The following is an 18,259-nucleotide window of genomic DNA, read 5'->3' on the forward strand; positions in this document are numbered from 1 at the left end:
TTGGAAGTGGTCCTTTTCTTCCTATCAGAAATCACACTCCCAGCCTCAAAGAGACAACTTACAAATGAGAGAGTCATGGAGAATGATTTGAAATAAATGAGAGTATGGAAGACTCTGTTCAAGTTCATCCTCACTACTAGAAAAAAAAAAAAAAAAACTCAAAGCACAGACCCTACTGGATAGTAAATCCATAACATCATCCTTCCCCTATACCATGGAAAGCATTTACTGTCTACTGTGGTAAAGCTCTAACCTAAGCTTTTACTAAAAAGTCATCCCTCCATTACTGATACAGTCCTCAAGAACTGGGTACAAGAAGCTCATCACTAGAACTTACAGGCTAGTTACTCTCACTTCAATGTTCTTTCCTCAAGATAAAATAAAATCAGCTTTATTCCCTCATGTCACTTAATTCCTGTTCATGTAATCATCCCAGGCTAATCTCTAGGCATAAAGCTCATGACTGATCATTTCTTCTATGAAGTATTCAGGTTTGAATCATAAATATCAAGCTAGGAGGTATTCATGTCTTCTTTAGTACAACCTTCACTTTACAGAAGATGAAACTGAAGTTCTGAAATGTACATGACTCATCTAAGGCTGTATCAGAGGAAGGAATTGAATCCAGGCCCTCTGTCTACAGAGTTATTGCTCTTTGCATTAGACCAAGCTCCTTGGATGAAACATACTTCTTTTCTTCTAAAAATTGGCTTAATTGAAATTCCAAAATCACATTTTCATCTGCAAGCTAGCAGACTATCTGTTACGCTATTAAAGAAGTGTTCAAAATTTTTTCAAATGTAAGATATAATTTAAATAAAAATTCCATTTACTTTCTCTAATGTGTGCTTAAGGAAATTGATGGTGGTGTCCTTACCAAACATACATTCAGCTCCAAATCATTGTTCTGAACTAGGGGTGGTTTTGATCAGGAATGCCTGAAGCTATGTTAGGATCCTAGCTATGATCCTAGTCTAATTATGTATTTCAATCTTTCAATCCTTTCAACCTACTAATTTCCTAAGAATTATTCTAATTAGATGAATGTTTGACTTTCTAACTAGGAAAATATAATTCCTGATATGTATAAAATAGGGAGAGGAGATTAAGGAAACTGATTTATTAAGGTCATGCAAATTACTATTTGTTTTCGCCATCTTGTCATAATATAATCCAGCTATTATTATACTAAACTTGGAACAATGATATAGGATGAAGTAAAAAGTTTTGGAAGAATTATAAGCTATTTACTGACCATAGCAGATACATAGACAAATGTTGATAGGTGGATTTAAATCTGCAAAAGCCAATAACATTTTCCAAGAAAGGTCTAAAATCATTAAAGAGTAATCAGTAATTTTAAAAACAAGGGAAAAATCCTATGAATATTTCTAGAATAATATGATTTTGATGGTTTGAAAAGGCAGACTCTGCTATACACCATTGAAAATGGAGAAAGACCAACTTTGGAGACTATTGTCACAGACCATTTGATCATGGGACATAGACAATGGGACTTTATAGACAATGTTGTCCACACACCTCTTTTTACATACAAATAGTACATATCAAACATTTTGCTAGTCTTCTAGGCAACCCAAAATAATTTTAAAAAATTAATAATGGGAAACTCTGGAAATACTTCTGATTATCACATTAAAAAAACAAAACAAAAAAAAGGGCCTTAGGAAAGACAATTCACCACACCGAACTAATTTGATTTTCTGACAAAGTTTGTACCTAAAAGTGAAAAAAAATGAAGAGTTTACAATGAGTGACATGAACCTCTTTGACTAAAAGGATAGTAAAATATTTACCATATATAGAGAAGTTTGGGGAAGAGATAGTGTTAGGGCAGAAGACAAATAATTCCACTTGAGGCATGTTGAGTTTAAAATTTTCTATAGGATACCTAGTTGGGGACATTCATTAGTGAGTGGGTGATGTAGAAGGGATGCTCAAGAGGGAGATTAGGGCTTAGTAGTAGATTCTGTGAGTCCTTTGCAGAGAGATGACCATTGAACCCATGGAAGTGTATGAGATCAGAAAGAGAGAGAGTGACAGAGGGAGAAAGAAGAGACAGAAGTAAAGAAGTTCCCCACTAGTGGCTCAGGGAGCACCAGAACTTAGGAAGTGGAACATGGTTGAATGCAGAGAAGAAGACTGAGATGGAGTCTTCAGACATTTATAAAACAGAACCTGGAGACACCAGGATCTCAAAATCCAAGCTTGGGGAGAACAGGCAGAAGGAGGGGTTGGTCAAAAGTGACCAAGCTCTATGGTGATCAAGATGCAGGAGGACTTAAAGTGATATTTGATGCTCACAACAATGCTGTGAAATGGATAGGGCTGGTGTTATCATCCCAACTTTAAAGATCAGAAAGCTGAAGTTGATTGGCTCAGTGGAGAAGTAGCAGAGTAAAGACTTAAATCTAGGTCTTCTGAATTTTTCTAACATATCATGCTACTCACTTAAATGTGACAGCTCCTGTAAAAGAAAGCCCAATATTTAGAAATAGAGATGTAAGAACTGCAATATGATTATAGTACTTGAACATTTTTTCACACTTGGATTTGAGTATCAGATGCTCAAAATTTAGTGATATAGCATATAAAAGACTAGGAGAAAGTCTAGAAAAAAGTAACAAAATGATTATATGAATAGGGATTAAGTGTCATGAGTGAATAAAGCTGATTTTATTTGATCTTGAAGAGAGAATATTGAACTGAGAGTAACTAGCCTTTAAGTTCTAGTGATGAGATTGTTCTACCCAGTTCTTGAGGATTGTATCAGTAGTGGAGGTTTGGGTTTTTAATAAAAGTTAGGTTAGATCCAGGTAGGTACTGTAGGCTTCCTTATCAAAACAGAGAGGGAGAGAGAGAGAGAGAGAGAGAGAGAGAGAGAGAGAGAGAGAGAGAGTATAAAAAGACTGAAAAAGTAGGAAGTGGTCTTATTGTAAAGAGTCATAAAAGCCAGAAAATTTTATTTTTGATCCTAGGGGTATTAGGGAGTAACTGAAGTTTATTGAATAGGGCTTGGGGGAGGGGTTGGGTGACATGGTTAGATCCGTGCTTCAGGAAGATCACTTTGGCAACTAACAGGAGAGACTTGAAAGAGAGAGACAAGCTAGAACGTTATTGTAGTAGTCCAGGAGTAAGGTGATGATGGTCTGGAACAGAGTGCCAGATGTGTGAGTGGAGAGAAATGGACATATAGGATAGATGTTGTGAAGGTAGAAACAACATGATTTGGTGACAAATTGAGGTGAGGGTGAACAGTTGGGACCAAAGTTTTGAGCCTGGGAATATGGTAGTGTCTTTGATAGTAATAGTGAAATTTTGAAGAGGGATGGGTTTGGGGGGAAAATAATGGATCCTGTTTTGGACATTTTGAGTTTGAAATACCCATGGAACATCCATTTTTGAGATGTCCAAAATGTAGTTGGTAAAGTGAAACTAGAACTCAGAAGAGAGGTTATGGCTGGATATATAGATCTGAGAATTATGTGCTGAGATAGAAATGATAGTTGAACCCAAAGGTGCTCATGAGAGAGGGAAAAGTGAAGAAGAGCCAGGACAGAACCCTGGGTTACACTCAGGTAAGTTAGTGGTCATGACTTTGATCAAGGTCCAGTAAAGGACTCAGAGAAAAAGCAATTAAGTAGTTAGGAGGAGAACCAGGAGAGAACAGTGTCACAAAAATCTAGACAGGAGGGCGTATTTAAGAGAAGGCAGTGATTAACACTGTCAAAGACTGCAGAGGTCAAGAAGGATAGGGATTGAGAAATGATCATTAGGTTTATCATTTAAAAGATCATTACTCTCAGGTGTTGGGGAGGGAAGAAGTTGTGTTATGTGAATGTAATGGAATACTATTGTGCTATAAGAAATGATGAGTGGGTGGACTTCAGAAAAACCTGGAAAGACTTGTATGGTCTGATGCTGAGTGAAGTGAGCAGAACCAGGAGAACAGTGTACACAGTAATAGCCACATTGTGCAATGACTAACTTTGATAGACTTAGCCCTTCTCAGCAATGCAAGACCTAAGACATCTCCAACATTCTCATAGTGGAAAATGCTATGCACATCCAAAGAAAGAACTATGGAGTTTGAATACAGATCGAAGCATACTATTTGCTCTTTTTTTTCTTCTATTTTGTTTTGTTTTATTTCTTGTGGTTCCTTCTATTGGTTCTAATTCTTCCTTACAACATGACTAATGTGAAAATGTTTAATAAGAATGTATATGTATAGCCTATATCCGATTATGTACCATCTTGAGGAGGGAGGTGGAAAGGGAGGGGGAGAAAAATTTAAAACTCAAAAGCTTATGGAAGTGATTGATGATAAATCAAAATAAATAAATAAAAAATAAAAAAAATTTGCTGAATTTTTGCTGTTTAGTTTGTGTACCTTCAGTTATCTTAGTCTCCTTGGTGAATAATAGTCTTCATGCAGAAGATATTTGATTGGGGTTTAGCACTAAATAATGAGTTCAACTTAATGAAGGTAAAATAGGCCTTGCCTTCTATTTCTCTTTGGGTATTTTCCTACAACTTAAAAAAAATGTATTTCAGGAACCTTCAGGGGGGATGATGAAATGGTGATGGCTATTGTTTATAGAGAGGTGATTCTCTTCTCGGAATGAAACATTCTATGATTAAAAAGGCAGGGTGACTATTGTACACAGATCCTAAAGATGTGATTTTTGTTCATATATGGATTGAACTAAATAAACTCCAAGTATTCTTCCACTTTTTAGATTCAATTATCCTGCAAATTTTTCAAAAGTCCCAGGTCAATTGTTCTGTCTATATTTTATATCTAGGATAAAATATTTAGAATTGGAATCAGTACCATACATAGTGCAAAAAGCAGTCCCTAGGAGAAAGTGTGACATCTTAAAGCGCTCCCTTGTCCTTCAAAGTCCTACTTAATAATTACTGCTGCAAAATATTATATGCTTATTTTAAGAGAAATGTATTAATTGGCACACCAATTTTAATTATTTCTTAGACTATCAGAGCTAGAAGGGATCTTACAAGTCTTTTGTCAAATTCCCTCATCTGTAACATGATGAAATTGATAGCCAGAGAGCTCTTGGTCTTAAATCACATGGTCGAGTACATGGCAGACCCCTGACATGCACTTAGGTTGCTCAGCTCCAAGATCAATGCCTCTGTCATCCCATCATCTTCTAGGACTTTGGTTCTTCCATTTCATCATTTTACAATTGGTTCAAAAACACAGTAGTTCACTTCCAAATCAAAAACCAAACAGGCCTGAACTGATTGCAAACACCAAACATTGAGACATAATTACTACCTACATCAAATGCTTTTTATTTTCTGCATGGTTCTAGTTTTCTAGTTGGTGCCTACATGTTAAGAATAGTCAAATCAATGTCTTATCATGTGAAAAAGGCCTGCTTTCTAGTATCTAACCATTATAATGACATCATAACCAGGGTACTTATGGATTGGCCAAAAATTAGTTGGTGGTTTTTTTTTTTTTTGTGATAGTAGCATAGCTTGTAATAGTACGGCTTATTATTCAGTGAATCTGGATGGATTAAATCTTTTCCCGAATCCAGACATAAAAGCACATAACAAAAATTTGATCATATTAACCCTCTTTCTTTCTTGTGTTTCATAAAGTTCCACAAGTGTTGCTCTATTGTCCCTTATAGAGCAAACTCATTTGAATACCTTTAACTCTCACCTCAGACTGAATACCCTGGAAGATATCAGTGAACACTCAAGGAATGCATAGAATGTCACCTGGCAGTGTTTTTTTTTTTTTTTTTTTTATTAAGGCAAAACTTTCCTTGTTGAAAACTATTTTTAAAAAATACTAAGGCACACAACTATAGAAGCACAAATGGAATACAATTACAGAAGGAGCTTATAAGGAATATATGATTGTCTCACAGAACCCCCTAGAAAATATAACACTTTTCATGCACTCGCAGATGTATAGTGGTAAGTCATCTCAGAGGTCATTTAGTCCATACCTTTCATTTTATAGATAAGGAAACTGAGGGACAGACAGGTTAATTTACTTACCCAGGACACAAAATTCTAAGTGGCAAAGCTGGGCTTCAAACACAGGTATTCTGTTAAAATCCATCATGCTTTCCATTGTATCACATCCTCAATACTATCTTAGCTAACATGATACTTTAATAAGAAAAGGGAGTCCATTTGCATGACAATATTTTTTGAGATCAATGGCTGTAGAAATTTTAGATGGGTTTGTTTCATCATCTACAGGAACAATAATCATGATGATGATAATGATTATGGTAATGATGATGACGATGACAACAATAATGTAGATGATAATATTTCCATTTTGTCACAGGGATATTTATGGGGACAGGTAAAAACAAACAAACAAACAAACTAGTGGTGGATGAATCAAGGGGAAAATTCTTGATTATTTTGCTTTTAATTATTAACTTTAGAAGGACACTTTAGCTACAGACCAAATATCAGATTGCATATAATCTCAGTGGTAATGAGGATGTTTAATGACAGAGTCTTGTTTGACACAGTGTGAGTGATGGAACTATAGAAAAAAAAAGGAGGCATCCCGAGTGTCTCCTTATTTGTCTTGTATGTTTTCAGGTGAGTCGGAAGATTATGGATTTGAAAGAGACAAGTTTTAAGATGTAATTTCATTAGTTATTCTGCAGGACTGATTCCTACTATTTAATATGGAGTTGAATATTGTGAAATGAGATCTATGACAAGTCTTTTTGGCCAACAAACCACTTCAGGACCTCTATAATTGGATCTTACTACTCCAATTATTCCTGACCATTTCCTTGAGAGTTATAAGGTGTGATGATGAAAGTTTGGATCAGGTTTCTATATACCAATTTCTTAAACTAAGCTAATGCAAATGCAAACTATTAGCCAAAAACTACGCTTTAATGGGTCTGTGCTTCAGTGGACCTGCCATTTCACTGATATCAGTGCTCCTTCCAACAGCGTAAATGGAAACTGGCCAAAGCTTTTTTTTTTTCCAAAAATGATTCTATTTCCTGGACTTGCATGAATCCTCCCAAGCTGCCAGAGGATATCATTTAGGTGTTTTAACATTGAATAGATACCAGTGCAGCCCTTGAAATGTCCTTTGTCATTCCTCCCTTTCACTGCATGATTTGTCCATATCTTTTGCTTATAATACATTTATCATAGACAATATATTTTATACTAATTTTTGGATGAAAATGTTCATTGGTGATATACTTAAGAATATGTAAGCCCAATATGCATCTCTCCATTGTCTTTTTGGTAACATAAAATGTTGATTCATTTTAAACTGTGACTATCCATGACTAAAATTAAGCATGTTAAGTTGTTAACAAAGACTGTATGGTTTATTTTAGGCATACCTTTTCTCTCTCTAATTTCCCCTACAGAAATAGCCTGTTGAACTCAGGGATCTCAGTAGTTCAAGCATATTTTCATATCTGTTGTCATCCTTCATTATTCATATCACACACACACACAGACACATACACTCACACATACACACATATACACACCCCTTTCCTAGATAAAGGAGGAAGTTTTTATCAAACCCAAATGCACAGTGTAACTATAGATTGGCTACTCTGGGGAAATTTTCCATCAAAATCTAATGTGAGCATTTAAAAAATAACTTTCTGTTTGAAAGAAATTTGATTTGAAAAGAAAATATTAAATCTCTTCTATGATAACAAGAATAGAAAGAAAGGATGAAAGTAGATTATAATTCTCCAAAATTCTAATGTTTCCGTGCCAATTTTTGAGGCCTAGAATTTCAGAGCCCTGAAGCAGGGTGGAGAAATGAAACAGCAAGGTTAGCTGCTTCAGCTGTGCCTAGCTTTCAATGCTCATTTTTCTATCGGTGTCAAAGTTCACATTTTATTTGAACTTCACATTATGAGTCACAGACTCTTTCTTCTGTTCCACTGTCTCTCTAGCTCTTTCTTTTGGGTGATATTGCCTTCCTCAAAGTCCAATCTTGACTGGAACTAAAAGTTATCTTCCCAAATGATAGTAAAGTCCAGTCCATTCTTGCTGCCTGAAGTACTCACTTCCAAGAGTTTTTACTCTAACTTAGGCCTCTCCTGCTGGTCTAAGCCCTCTCCCACCCTACCTCATTTGATAAAAGGACATGAGTAAAATGTTATTAAAAAGTACTATTGCTCTCAAGAAAAAAAAACAACAACATGAGAAAAGATGCTCCAAATCATTGATAATAAGAGGTGGCAAGGTAAACAACTTTGAGTTTTAAAGTCATGCCCGGCAATTTGGCATGTGTCAAAAAAATGGAAATGGTCGTAGTTGGAGAAAGTCCAAGAAAACAGGAATATATCTGATCCATGGGCATATGAATTAGGCAAATCAATCTGGAAAATAGTTTAAAATTATGTAAGAATAATCACTCAACTGTTCATGCTCTTTGACTCAGAGATCCTACTACTGAATTTATACCATAAGGACAAAGATAGAAATAAAAGCAATATATACAACAAAATGTTTTTTTATTTGTTTGTTTTGGACTTTTATTTTGTGGTAGCAAAAACTGGAAGGAAACTGGCTGCCCAATGGTTGGTGATTGAGCCAAAAAATATAATAAAATAAAACCTATATATGTTAAGAGAAACAAGGGAAGATTTGTACCATCACATACACGGTGAAATAAACAGAAACAAGAAAAAATAAATCTTTCAAAGAATTAATCAACAAACATTTATTAAATGTATTTATTAAACATAAAATATATGTCAGGTGCTATTCTTAGTACTTGGGATATAAGGGGAATGATGAAATAGTTCTTGTCTTTAAACACTTCACATTCTCTCAGAAGAGATAATATAAGGATGTTTCTAGGTCTATGCAAAATAGAATATGTTACAATAATGTAACTGAAAAGAACATTTAAAAGGGATTAGAATATTGTATAGATCTTAATGTATATCTTGAATGTTGATGAAGTGCATCCTCCTCCCTCCTTTCTGTAGAAAGTTCCTTGGGTGTGGGATTTTGCACACAATATCAGGTATGGTAATTGTATCATTTGGTTTTGTTTAACTGCTTTTATAAAGGGCTTATGGATTGGGGGTGAGGTGGGAATATACAGAAACATAGGTGATATAAAACAAAAGGTATCAATAAAAATTCTACACACAAGGACATCCATCAACATGTCAACTAAGGAACTATATGTTAGAAATAGATTAGATATTTCTGAAACTTTAGTTTCAATGCATCAGTAACTTTGCTGTTAATTCCAAATGTGAAATTAAAATATTTGGACGACCTTGATGTGATCAGGCTAATTGTCCTTAGGAGACATGAGCCTTCACCAATAATTTCCCCAAAGGATTACTTTCACCAGATGACTTTTTTCTTAACAACTTTTGATGTCTCCCTCTCACTACATACTGGAGCTGAACTTTAAGGTTCATCACAACAAAAGCATGTCCAGTCTTCATTCTTAGATCAAACATTTACTTTTAGCAATTCTTCAGACACAGCCCCATCTGTTTTGCCCAGTCTTTTTTCTTCTTTTCTTTTTTAAAATTCCATTTCACCAATGACTTTTATTATTATATTAAAATCACTTCCCACTGCTATGCCCTTCAGACTGAACTCTCCTTTGACAGACGTTCAAACAAAATCATCCTCTAGAGAGACTATGGAGATGGACCTGACATGATATCTAATATTCCATTCTAGTAGCCCACCAACTCTCTGTTGTGTGGTGCGATGGTGTTTTATTATCAAATCACTACAGCCTAGTATTTATTCTTCATGTCCTTCCATACTTTCCAGTAGGCCTTTGACAATGCCACATGAAATTTCTGCCTATTGCTCCTTGCTCCCTACCACACACCATTTTGTCCATCCTTTAAAACTAGCTCCAAATATTTTTCTTACCTCTTTAGTATTTTTTCCTGTACCCTTCAAAAAACAACCATTTAGGTATTGTTTAATGACATCTGTTGAGTGGAACTGATACTTATGTCTCTTATTGTTATTTCATTTCTGTGCTTTTATATCTTATATAACTAGAGTGGATATTCATTAAGGGCAGAAGTCATGTATGTCCCTACAGTCTCAATATAATGACATGCACAACCTGATTTCCTCTACATGACGTGTCACAGTCTTTAGATGTTTTTTCCTTCCCTGTCTTTAGAGCTATCTTTCTGCCTCTGTCTATTTCAGTTTCAATTTCCAACTACAGGTTTTCCACTTTAAGTCTTCACAATTACTTCTGATATTACTTTGTCTTTAAATTAATTTTCAACTCTTTCACTAGTTTCATATCGGTATCTCCTCATGGCATGAAAAAAACTCCTCTCTATTCTCTCTTCACTTTCCCTTCCCTCCCGTCCCTTTTCCCTCCCCTCCATAAACCTAGTTGTTTAGGCTAAATGTATATACAGTTGTATATATGTGTGGGATGACACACACACACACACATACACTCACACACGTAATTTTCATTTCTGATCATCCCAGCCTGAAAAGCACAGAATTATAAACTTCACAGATTACTGGATATCTGCAGAACTTTTATTCCAGTCCTATCCCTTTGCTCTCCCTCCCCTCTAGACTATTCTGGTTATAAATATAGTCATTTTATTAACTTATACAGTAATTATATGTGTGTATGAAATATATTTATATATAAAGAGGGTGATGGCAATGGAAGAATTAATCTTTTACCAGTATGAGTAGGGGAAATATTTATAACTAGTCACATGACAGAAAAAAAGAAACTATAAAGGAAAAAATATGCAATTCAACATTATTTTAAAACTTTATGCACAAGTAAAATCAATATAGCTAGAATGGACATAAATATACAAGATAGTGCCAGGGAGAAAAAAAATCTTTGCATTATATGTCCCTGATAAAATTATACATGCATATTTATATACATATGTGCGTATGTGCAAACATGTGTGTCTCTTTCTATATATGTATGTGTGTATATGTATATGTGCATGTATACATATACACACAGGGAGCTGTGGGTGGCCAAAATAATCTAACAACCACTATAGCCATAAAACATTTTATCTTGTTATCAACCAAGTTTTCATCATGTTAGTGTGAAATCAGGAATGTTACCAAGTGGACACTCCCTTTATTCTTGTATACTGTGTACTAAAACATAACCTGTATTCCATTGTATTCTACTCATTTTATCGTCAAAAAGGATGATCAAGGTTGAAAGATTCCAAAGGAGATGAAAATGATAAAAAAAAAAGATTTCATGTCACAATAATCCCAAAGCTGACAGACAGCAGACCCTTTCATGAAATATGCTTTTCTGATTTTAAATGTACCTTATGGTTTACAGTTTCCAAGTATGATGTTAAGACTGGTTTGTACAAGAAAGCAGCTTGTCTTCTCTTTGGTGCCTGAGTTTCAATTTTGGTAGGATTAATTCAAACAAAATCCAAGAATAAATTTCTGAAAATTAAACATGTTCTCAAAGAACTATTCATGTGTCTATTTATACTTTCTGTACAATATATTTCAATGACATAACTAGGAATTTGTACAAGGTTTACCAAAAGTGGTGTTTTAAGATTTAAAATCTAAAACAAATTGGCTGAGATTCTTATAATCTATCCATGGCTTAGTTCTCAAAATCTAGCCACTGCTTACCCGTGTTTAGACTCCTTAAGAGTCCGCCCAATATGATGGATGTTCTAATAAACCTTGTCTTTGGCTGAAAGAAGGCTTGGGTCGAATTCTTTCAGGCAGGACCCTCTTGTTGTGATTTTGGAGTCCCAGGACCCCTGAACCCCTAAACCGCACCATTTTCGTGGCCTGTACAGGGAAACTGCCTAACCCCAAGTTCTTCTCCAGCCAAGACTGGAAGGTATGTAAGCCTCCTCTCAATCCCTTTCTTGCTCTGCAGTTGGGGTCACTCTCCAAGCACCAAGGCTTGGAGGAGCTTTTCTGGCAGACAGTTACAACGAGGCTGTGTCACACTTGGCCTGATGCTCTCAGGCTCTTGGTCCATTGGGTCGGTTCAAGGCCATGGACCTGGGTACACCTTCCACAGCATAGAGGACAAGAACAGATGTTCTATCTGGAAGTGTATGTGTTAATTCCCTCAGCACTAGGGAATTGGGGAAAACTGCAGTTGCTTTTTAGTTCCCTGAGATTTACTGACTCCCTTCCCTCTGAACCTCTGAATCCTGCTTCATGGAGGTTACAGAGAAAGTTAGAACAGCTAAAAATATCTTGGCATATTCTGGAGGTTTTGTGATTGATCATTAAGGAGTTTTGAAACACCTGTGCAACCTGGTCACTTCACTTGAGTCAAGAGGATATCTGTTAACCCCTCTCATAGGAGAAGAGAGTTTCACCCTTTACCCCTCACCTTTGATTTCACCTTCCCCCACCTGGAAAAGGAAGAGGGGGGAGGGGCCACAGTTACGGTGTGGGCCCCCCTGCAAAGACGTTGGGCTCTACAGCAACCTTTGCCTGGAAGCATCACCCAGGTTCAGCACATCCTGCTAAAGGTAAAGAAGCTGGCCTCTGAACTTGAACTATGGGCCATTCACCTACAGCTGGTAGCAAACAGTGAGTACCAGCCAATGTCCCCACATTGTTCCCTGGATGCAGCCTGTGCTCCATTCCAGTCAACCTCCTCTTTGGGATCCCCTCGAGGCAGGAACAGCTCCATGTCTCTTGTCAGCAGGAAGCAGTTTCAGAAGCCGAGACCTTCGCCCCTTACTCCAAAAGAATTTGAGTCCCATTTGTTTGAGGGGGGAATGATGGAATTGGGATCTGGGCCCCAGAAAGGAAAAGCCCTGGACTTTCCCACATGGCCAAATCTCTGGTGTTCCCCTGAGGCTATAATCCCATCAACTGGCCTTTCATTGTGGACCTCCCTATGGCCCCAGGACATTTCTCCATTCTCCCTTGGCCATGTGGTCCAGTTCCCTGGAATTCTATTACCTCATAGACTACTTGATCACTCCTAGATCCCTCCTATAGTCTTTCTGTATATAAGGTCCATCTTGTCTCCATTATGATGCTGAGATTCTTATAATCTAGCCACTGCTTACCCAAGTTCAGACTCCTTAAGAGTCTGCCCAATATGATGGATGTTCTAATAAACCTTTTCTTTGGCTGAAAAAAAAATAAAAAAAAAATAAAAAAAATTAAGAGTTTTGGGCTACACTATGTAAGATTTTGAAGTTTGAAAAGGCTTCATACACATTGTCTCTCTTAAGGCTTACAATGCTGTGAAGTAGGGACGCGAAGTATTTTAAAGCCCCATTTTACATATTTGGAAACTGCAGATAAGAGAGATTTAGTGACATGCCTACTCTCATAGTTCAGAAATGTCAGGGAAAGGATTTGATCTCTGGTCTTCTTGACTTTCAGGAGTAAAACTGTATCTTTTTTTAATGGTAATTTTTATATATTTTTCTGTTTTCAACATTTACTTCCACAAGATTTTGAGTTCCAAATTTTCACCCCATCTTGCCCCTCCCCCCACCCCAAGATGGCATGCATTCTAAACACCCCTTCCCTTAGTCTGTCTTCCCTTCTGTGTCTCCCCCCCACACTTCTCTTATCCCCTTCCCCTTCAATTTTCCTGTAGGGCAAGATGGATTTCTGTACCCCATTCCCTATATTTCTTATTTCCCAGTTGTATGTGAAAAGTTTTTTTAAAACATGTTTTTAAAACTTTGGATTCCAAATTTTCTCCCTTCCTCCCTCCCCACCCACCCTCATTGATAAGGCAAGCAATTAAATATAGGTTATATATGTTCAGTTATGCAAAACTCTTCCATAGTAGACATGCTGTGAAAAACTAACTCTATTTCCCTTAATCCTATCCCGCCCACCCATTTGTTCTATTCTTTCTTTTGACCCTGACCCTCCTCAGAAGTACTTGTTTCTGATTATTCCCTTTCCCAATCTGCCCTCCTCTCTATCATCACCCTACTCTTTTGTCCCCTTCCCCACCTATTTTCTTGTGGGATAAGACAGATTTCCACACCCAATTGAGTGTGTATGTTATGCCCTCCTTAAGTCAAATCCTATGAGAATAAGATTCACTCATTCCATCTCACCTTCCCCCATTTCCCCTTCACTGTAAGAGCCTTTTGTTTTCTGTTTTTTTTTTTGTGGGATAATTTACCCTGTTCTACATCTCCCTTTCTCCTTCTCCTAGTATATTCCTCTCTCACTCCTTAATTTTATTTTCCAGATATGAGCCCTTCATTTTCAAGTCACCCTGTACCCTCTATCTATCTATATCTATATATACGTACATATAATTTTTCCCCTCCAACTACCCTAATACTGACAAAAGTCTCATGAGTTACAAATATCATCTTTCCATGCAGGAATGTAAACAGTTCAACCTTAATAAGTCTCTTATGATTTTCTCTTTCCTGTTTACCTCTTCATGTTCCACTGGAGTCTTGTATTTGAAAATCAAATTTTCTATTCAACTCTGGTCTTTTCATCAAGAATGCTTGAAAGTCCTCTATTTCACTGAATGACCATTTTTCCCCCTGAAGAATTCTACTCAGTTTTGCTGGGTAGGTGATTCTTGGTTGTAATCCTATCTCCTTTGCTCTCCAGGATATTATATTCCATGCCCTGCAGTCCCTTAATGTAGAAGCAGCTAAATCTTGTGTTATCCTGATTGTCTTTCCACAATACTTGAATTATTTCTTTCTGGCTGCTTGTAATATTTTCTCCTTGACCTGGGAACTCTGGAATTTGGATACAATATTTCTAGGAGTTTTCCTTTAGGGATCTCTTTCAGAAGGAGATTGGTGGATTTTTTCAATTTCTATTTTGCCCTCTGGTTCTGAAATATCAGGACAGTTTTCCTTGATAATTTCTTGAAAGATAATGTCCAGGATCTTTTTTTGGATCATGGCTTTGAGATAATCCAATAATTTTTAAATTCTGTCTCCTGGATCTATTTTCCAGGTCAGTTGATTTTCCAATGAGATATTTCACATTATTTTCTAATTTTTCATTCTTTTGGATTTGTTTTACAATGTCTTGATTTCTCATAAAGTCACTAGCTTCCAATTGCTCTATTCTAATTTTGAAGGAAGTATTTTCTTCAGTAATCTTTTGGACTTCCTTTTCCATTTTGCCAATTTTGCTTTTTACGGCATTCTTCTCCTCATTGGCTTTTTGGACCTCTTTTGCCATTTGGGTTAGGCTATTTTTAAGGTGTTATTTTCTTCAGTAATTTTTTGGGTCTCCTTTAGCAAGCTGTTGACTTGTTTTTCATGATTTTCTTGCATCACTCTCAGTTTTTCCTCTACTTCTCTTACTTGCTTCTCAAAATCCCTTTTGAGCTCTTCCAAGGCCTGGGACTGATTCATATTTTTCTTGGAGGCTTTGGATGTAGGAGCTTTGGCTTTGTTGTCTTCTTCTGGTTGTGTGTTTTGATCTTCTTTGTCACCAAAGTAAGATAATATAGTCTGACTGTTTTTGCTCTGTTTACTCATGATCCTGGCCAATTACTTGAGTTTTAAACTCTTTGTGAAGGTAAAAGTCTGCTTCCCATGTGAAGAATGTACTGTCCCAAGCTTTGGGGGTTTGTACGGCTGTTTTCAGAGGTACTTCTAAGGACCTGTAAATTTTCAGTTCTTCCAAGGTGGTATGATAAGGGGTGAGGTGTTTTCTCTCCACCACCACAACAAGCTCCACCACACCAGAGCTCCTCCTCACCCCAGGACCTCCCCTCTGAACTATGACCCAGATCCAAGCACCAGTAAATCAAGAGATTCCTGCCTCAACACTGGCAAAGAAATCTCTGCAACCCCCTCTGATCAGCCACTCAATTCCCCCTCAGTCTGTGGGCCAGAGGCTCAGGACTTGCAGGTGCGACCTAGCTTCACTGAAGTCACAGACTTTTCCCACTGACCTTCTAAGTTTTCTTTGGCATTCAGGGGTTGAGAAGTCTGGAAACTGCCACAGCTGCCCATGATTAAGTCCTCTGAAGCCTGCTCCAGGGTCACTGTGGCCTGTGCACCCACACCAAACTATGCTCCTCTCCCTGCCTGGCGCGATACACCTTTCCAATCAACCATCTGGGCTGTCTTTGACTAGAAATTTGTTTCACTCTATCTTTTTGTGGGTTCTGCTGCTTTAGAATTTTTTTAAAGCTATTTTTTATAGGTATTTGGAGGTGTTTGGGAGGGAGCTCAAGACAGTCACTGCTTTCCCTCTGCCATCTTGGTTCTGCCCCCAACTGGAGTAAAACTGTATCTTAATGTGGATACTGAGATGCTTACATGAGAGATATCATTGTTTCTCTTACCCTTAAGAGAATGTTTTCTCTTTGAGGTTAGTGGCTGTTTCATTTTTATTCTCGAAGACTAGCAGAGTACTTGGCACTTAATAGGCAAGTATTGATTGAATAATTGATTGAAGTATGTAACCATGGGCTCCATGACCATGGTGAGACACTTAACATCTCAGTGCCCTAGACAAATCCTTAAGATGAAGTTTCAGAGGAGCTGCTGATAAGCGTTGGTAGAAAATGCTTCTTCACTGAAATTCCTCACACTGATATAGCCAAAGATACTGGGAGATACCTACATCCCCCACCAAACAAACAAAACCACAGACAAATGAAAACAATCATCCAGTTGCGTATTTCACACATATAACTTTTAATAAAACAGGGTTAATAAAACAAATGGAGTCATTAACCCTCATTTTTTAAACCACCTTATTCTTAATAAAGACTTATGTATAGGCTACAAGTTGATAACCAATGCTGTTGGTTGGTCCACTGTGATAAGATTATCAAAGTCCAATAGCAAATGTCCCTTCCTCTAGTTAATAATTTTTTAAATTAAAATTATATTTTAAAATGTAAAAATGAACATAAATGATTGTTATTCTTTAAGAAAATCCATAAGAGGAAGTAAACCTTTAGACCCATTGAGTGTCAGTGAAGAAGTTAATGACATCCTTGTCATCTTAGCTAAAGCAACATAAGAAAAAGTTAAGATAAAATTGTGGAAAGAAGAATAACATATTTATATAGCAACATGAAGTTCACAAAGGAATTTAAAAGTTTATCTCATTTGAACCCCACAAAATCCTTGTGAAGTGGGTGCTACAGGTACTTTCTATGTCCCATTTTGCAGAAAGAAAATGGAGAAACATAGCAATTTGTCCATGGTCATGTAGCTAGTAAGCATCAGAGAAGACATTCAAGCCTAGTTCATCCTGACTCCAAATAAAACATTTTATTTTCTATGACACATTGCTTTCCCTCAAGAGGAATCTTTGTTTGTTTCAAAAACATTGCATATTAGTATTTTGGGATATAATTTACATGTAGGAAAGAGTAAAACTAAATATCTAGCAAGCAACTGAATAACAAGGACAAGTACAGAAGCTTTGAATGCCTAAGAGAAAAGTTTGTATATATTATTTCATATATATATTCTTATATGTATGTATATATGTGTATATATGTGTGTTTATGTGTTCACGTGTGTAAGTATGTATGTATGTATGTATGTACATTTTAGCTTCTAGGTGTCAGGTACTGTGTTTAAGCACTTTGCAAATATTATTTCATTTGATCCTCATAACAGCCCTTCTATGTATGTGTTGCCATTATTCCCGTTTTTCAATTGAGAAAATTGTGGCAGACCGGTTAAATAAATTTTCCAGGGTTGCTTAGCTAATAAGTATCTGAGGCTGGATTTGAACTCAGATTATCCTGACTCTAGATCTAGCACTCCATCTGTGCTGCCTGTCTATTTTAGCTCCATTTGGAAATCTGTAATGTCTAAATAATATTAAGGGGTAGAAGTATATTATATATCATTTCACTCATCTCATAACTGCTCATCTCATCAGCTTCCTTGAATTCAATTATCAACTCTTTGCAGATAATTCTCATATCAAATTATCTAGTTCTAACCTATATCCTAACTTCTAGCCTCAAATTTCCAACTTTCTATTGGGAATCTTGAACTAAATGTCCCGTGCACTCAACATTTCCCAAATGTAGCTCATATTTAACCACAAACCCTTTCCTCTTCAGACCTTTCCACTTACTCTCAAAGGCATTGCCCTCTTCTGTCACTCAGGGTCCCAATTATCTTCAGCTCCCCACTTTCTTTCACATCAGCTATCCAATTTCTTGTCAAAAATCTTATAATATCTCTTGTTTATTTCCTCTCAACTTTTCTTGCACTGACAATACATGGGTCAA

The sequence above is a fragment of the Vombatus ursinus genome, unplaced genomic scaffold (genome assembly GCF_900497805.2).
Source record: "Vombatus ursinus unplaced genomic scaffold, bare-nosed wombat genome assembly UNPS02014810.1, whole genome shotgun sequence".
Classification (NCBI taxonomy): domain Eukaryota; kingdom Metazoa; phylum Chordata; class Mammalia; order Diprotodontia; family Vombatidae; genus Vombatus; species Vombatus ursinus.